We start from the raw sequence: 6039 nt of genomic DNA, 5'->3' as shown, positions 1-6039 counted from the left end.
GCTTACTCATGGTGCTAACTTAGCATGCTAAGCCTCACCGAACACGCTGTACTTTGCGACTTTTCTGGTGGTAAACTTTCCCCTGGCGTAGCTTCAATATTTTCCTGGGCCCATAACCTGTTAGCAGAGATGGGTCTTCCAGCAGAATCTGCATGAATTTTGAAGATACTTATTATCTAGACGGAGGAATAATCACACGTGGAGCATCGGCTTTTACCGGAATATTCACACCAAAAGGTGACTTTGTTTACTGAACTCTGTGTATACTCTGCAGCATAACAGGAAGCATCCTTTCAAAATAAAATCACAACAGATGACAATGAGGGCATACCTATTAACTAGCTCAACAGTTCTACTTTTAACACACCAACTGAGAGATAAGAGATAATCACTTGGTGCATTCTCGGTAGGTAAATTTCCAAGTAAAGTTAAGAAAATTATGTTAGTCAGGAAAGCTATTGGAATTTTTGTGGGGCCTCAGAATGAGAGTGACTGACAGTAATTTTGTCTTCCATTTGTGAACAGTTGTACTATAACAGCTGTCATTTTCTCAACCAGCTGCTTGCTGATGTTCTTGCAGCCCATTCCAGCCTTTTGAAAGTCACCAATCTTTTCCCTGGCATCCTTAGACAGCTCTTTGATCTTTCTGTGGTGGTGATGTTAATGATGTAGACATGTTAGGAGTGTAATTAAATACCCTTCAACAAAGTGGTGCAATTAACTGTGAAAGCTGGCTTGGTAACTGTTTATCCGTAAGTTGCTAGATTGTTTGCTTATGCCAAATTCTTGCTAGTTTGTAATGGATCAAATAATGATTTTCCATACTAAGATGGACATTGATGTGTTATTGGTCCAGAATGTTTTTGTTTGCTTGATAGATTTATTAAATAAACATAGAAATTGGAAACTGATATTCATTATAAACAAAGTGTAACTCAACATCAACTTTAAATATGAACTATACTAAATATGTAAAAAAATAAATAAAAAAAAAGTTTTGGAGCCCAGCCCACTCAGTTTTTTAAATCTCCAGGCATTTTTTTGGGGCATTGGCACTTCTCCACACCTGCCTCTCCGCTCTGTGCGTCATCAATTTTTACTGGACCAAATTTCCATGCCTTTTGATGTGTTGTGCTTCTCACACTCTTATTAATGGCTAACAAATTTAGGTCATTACATCCTGTCTGCTCTATTTCAGGCCCTTTGCCGTCCCTGTAGCCACAGTCACTCTGTTATTGCTGCTGTAATAATGATTATGATAATGAAAAGCTTTAACAGTAATGACTGCCATCATTAAAAGATTAAATTAGGCACATGTAAAAGTGTAACTCCTTTTCACTTCCCCTTGGGTTAATGATACATTTTCAAGTAAGAATTTATTTTACAGTGACTGCTGTAATTTCACTTTTATGGCTCTCCCAGTGCTTGATCAAGACAGAGAAAAAAAAGGTGTGTAACCTAAGCAGTTTTTAATATGATCCTGTCCCATTACAGTTTTTTCAAGACACAAAGTACAGAGTCACTGTACAACTCTTCAGAAAACTAAAGTAATCACCAAACAAATGTCATGTAGCTCAGTTTTCACCAGCTGCCTTTTGCCTTTTAAAGGTCAGGCTTGTATGTTTAAAATTGATTTAATAATTCAAGTGAAGATGATACTTCAACAGATCTGTTGAAAGCATAACAAACTTTTAGTAAGAGTGAGTGTTTGAGTGAAGACACCCCGTGAGCTCATAATGAGAATATAACCTCCAACTGCGACCTCGGAGCCGGCATCTTTATGCTCTCTCTAACCTGAAGCCAAGTCTAATTTAACTTTCTTCTTTCTTTTTCCCCTGACTTGTGAACACATTTAAATTCTGACTGAAGACATCACTGCCTTAAGGCCCTATTGACAAGGTGAAAAACAAGGGTCTCCTCCAGCTTATTTACTGCTCCTGTGAGCCAACCAATTTGCTGGCTATCCTCTCAGTGAGCTGTAATGGCTTCTTGGCTGTCAGCGTTTTAAATCCTTCAGAGACCCACAGTCTGGCAGTAGATGAGGCCAAGGTAGGAGGACAGTAAAACAAACTGTCCTCATCAGAGGTGTAGTCTTTCCACAGTCACAGCGATGTTCCGCCACTGTTTTTTCACCAGGAGAGGAAATAAAAATATTTAGTTAGCTCAAAGTTAAAAACAAAATGAGTAATCAAAGCTGTTGTCATGACGTCTAGAGCCAGATTCAGATTCGTGGGCTGCACCAGTGCAAAACCCTCTTTTGACAACAAAAAGCTATTGATTAGGTTTATCACAGAGGCCTGGTGTCAGTTTTATGACTGAAAGCCACCAGGCAAATTAATTTGATGTATTGCAAAAATGCACCCATGGGGATGAAAAGTTAAAGTTAATTTATATACAAAGATGCAGTCAGTTCATTTCATCAATTACCTGCCAAGAGCAATACAAACTGGAGGCTTGGAAAGGAGCACAACCCATGAGAGGGATATGCAGTGTGAGGGAGCAGCTGTATGAAAATAATGCAGTGTAAGCGCAGGTTTTACGCCTGATTCTTTCTGGAAACAGAACGGCAGTTAAGATAAATCAGAAGAAGCTGAAGAAAATTCATCGTGGTTTCCTATAATGGTGAAGTCTTCTGTTAGAAATTGCTGGGAACTGTTTCAGATTCAGATGGAGTGCACAATTTATCCAGAGGCTAGCTGCGTCATTACAAACGACTCGATCTTAAACCTGAAATCTAACAGCTGGCGCGTGTGTGTGTAGAAAAAGACCAAACATTATTTACAGTGAGCTCCTGAGCCATTCCCGAAGATACTGTCTCTGCATGAATCTACTTTTTTTTTTTTTTTGTTTGCTTTTTAAAGCAGTAAAAACTTGTCTTGTTAAATCTAAAAAGTCTTTAATTAATTACTTAATTATTTCGGTTCATTCCTTTTTGTGGTATGAATGGTATGAATCAGATAGTCTAAGATGCTGATTACCTTGGGGAGATCATTTGTTATGAACCAGGATTATGTGCCTGTTGTTTTGTTGGTGCTTGGGACATGGATATTCAAAGTTATCACAGAGTTTCCGAGCGTCAAGAACTGGAGTTAGAAGTATCATCAAAAAAATTCAAAGAGAGTCACACAGTACAGAACAAGCCTGGAAAAGCTAGGAAGCAAAACACTGAAAAAGAAAACTAAAGAGAGATGTGCCAACTGCCAAGATACTAATGAATGACTTAGCCAATTGTGGCCTCAAAGCAAATAACTGTGAGGTTCAAGAAAATCTCGACTTTTGCAGAAGAGACATCCTCAGCTCAGACTGAAGTAAGCTAAGAACAACTGGAGAAAGATTATTCAAACTGGAATGAGGTGCTTTGGTCAAATGAAACAAAACTAAAGCTATTTGTTCATAAAAATGTTGTTTATGTTTGGAGAAACAAGGGACAGGTGTATAAAAGAACCCTTTCCCCACGTTGAAACATGGTGGTGGGAGAATTATGCCCTGGGGTTCTTTCAGTACATCTGGACTCGGTAAAAGGAATCATGAAGAAAGAAGGACATGTTAAGGTTTTGAAAGTAAACCTTAAGAAGTTGGCAGCAAAACTGGGTCTCGGTCATCACTTTGTCTTCCAACAAGACAACCCAAAACATGCATTGCTTCTGATGAAGAACTACCTCCAGAAGACCAAAGTGAATGTTACTGAGTGTAATGTGCAAAGCCCTGACTTTGATCCCATTGAAAATATAAAGAGTAAAGACCAAGGTCCATACCAGAAGACCATCAAATCTAGAGGAGCTTGCCAAAGAAGAATGGGCTAAGATTGCTCACGAGATGTGTGATATTAATCTCTGTCTCTCTTCCACAGCATGTTCTTTATCCTGTCTTCCTTCTCTCACCCCAACCGGTCACAGCAGATGGTCCCGCCCCTCCCTGAGCCTGGTTCTGCTGGAGATTTCTTCCTGTTAAAAGGGAGTTTTTCCTTCCCACTGTCACCAAAGTGCTTGCTCATAGGGGCTCATATGATTGTTGGGTTTTTCTCTGTATGCATGGTAGGGTTTACCTTCCAATATAAAGCGCCTTGAGATGACTATTGTTGTGATTTGGTGCCGTATAAATAAAATTGAATTGAGTTTATACTTATTAAAAAGTCCAACAAACAACTTAAACTGTTATCCAGCCAAAGTATACACAAATGGCTATTAGCATCAGGGAGGCTAATAATTTTAACCCTGGTAGTTTTTGTATTTTGTAAAATTAGTTTGTTTCTCTGCAAAATTATGCTCTTCTGACAAAGATCTGCAATCCTCAAACCTTCCTTTATTATTACCATCCATGCCTGACCAACTGCTGTAGGTATAATGTGTAGGGGACCCAACTTGTCCATATACTGTATGTAAGCACCTTAAATTTAACTGCTTCCTGCTTTTGTTTTAAAAAGATCTATTGTATCTGCATAGTTTGTTCTTTTTTAAAACCCCATAAATCAAGACATACATATGCAATTTTGGTTTATTTCCATCAAACCAGCCTTAACCATATGATTGGGGTCATATGTTTGTTGGGTTTTTCTCTGTATGTATCATTGTAGGATCTACCTTACAATATGAAGCACCTTGAAGCGACTGTGTGTGTGATTTGGTGCTGTATAAATAAAACTAAATAGAACTGAATTAACCCAAATTGTGAAAAAAATTGCTTGTCAATGCAAATGTTCCAAAAATAAACAAGCCCTTTACACCCTCACCAATATCCCAATATCAAACCACAAAAGCACAAAATATAACTGTGCAGCTGTGTTGTTATGTTATTTGAAACTGAAACTAACACAAAGAAAAAGCTGTGACACCAGTCATCATGTTCTTACATTTGCTTTTCTACAGGTATTTGACTCATACAAAACAAACCCAAGTGCAGATGATTTAAAAACCTGTTTGAAGTCCAAACACTCACAGTGTGTGGATGAACATGTGTGTACCATCAAGTCATAGTAGATGCATCACACTAAAGCAGAACACACAGAGGCAGAGTTGCGGTGAAGACAGTTTATTTACAGTGAGGGCGAGGTATTTACAAGGATAAAATATATACAGTGTATGAATGGGGACTCGGAGCCAGGACGTGCAGGTGACAAAAACACACACAGGTAGTGCACTCGATTTGGTACTGTTTGATGCCAAAACCTCCAGACGGAAAACAAACCAGTGGAGGCAAAATCCTAGGGAGGAAACAAAACTCCTTACAGTCACCAAAATAATCCAAGGGCTCCAGCAGGCAGGGGCAGAATTTCAGACGCTCCAAAAAAACGCCAATACTCCAACACTAGTCTTCTGTCAGGTAGCTCCTAAAGACCACTTCTGAGGAAAGCATCTGATGAGTAACAGGTGTGCCAGGTTCAGTGACTCACTGCCCCGCCTACCTATACAAAAAGGGAGGCACCAAAAAACACATACAGACAAAAACACCACATAACCAGAACCCAACTCCTAACAATATTAGTCTCTGAAGGTGGTTATAGGTTTCACTTGGACATCCACACAACTTTATCTGCATATAATGGTGCTTAAGCTGTTTTATTTTATAAATCAGACACTTGTCATGTTAATAAGGGCTAATTAATGCTGAGACAGAAAATGTCAGGGGTGAGGGCTGCTGAGCTAATCATCATCGGTTTCATGCTGCTTCATGGCAAGACAAGAGAACATTTTGCTTACATTACTCACATTTTACAGAAAAGACAGCAAAGGGGATCTCTGAAAGGCTACAAATAAATTAAATTTCAGTGTTAAGTAAATGGACTGGTTCTTATATAGTGCTTTTCTACTGTTCTGAGCACTCAAAGCGCTTTACACAACTTGTGCATTCACCCATTCACACCAGCACATTTTTCTAAGTGCTTTCTAAGTAACATTCACACACACTCATACTCCGATGGATGCATCGGAGAGCAACTTGGGGTTAGTATCTTGCCCAAGGATATTTGGCACGCAGACTAGGGGAAGCCAGGAATCGAACCACCAACCTTCCGATCAGTAGATGACCTGCTCTACCGCCTGA

This window comes from Pundamilia nyererei, unplaced genomic scaffold (assembly GCF_000239375.1).
Source record: "Pundamilia nyererei isolate P.nyererei 1_Seehausen unplaced genomic scaffold, PunNye1.0 scaffold00141, whole genome shotgun sequence".
NCBI lineage: Eukaryota > Metazoa > Chordata > Actinopteri > Cichliformes > Cichlidae > Pundamilia > Pundamilia nyererei.
The sequence above is the reverse complement of the archived record's forward strand: the minus strand, read 5'-3'. Positions refer to the sequence as shown.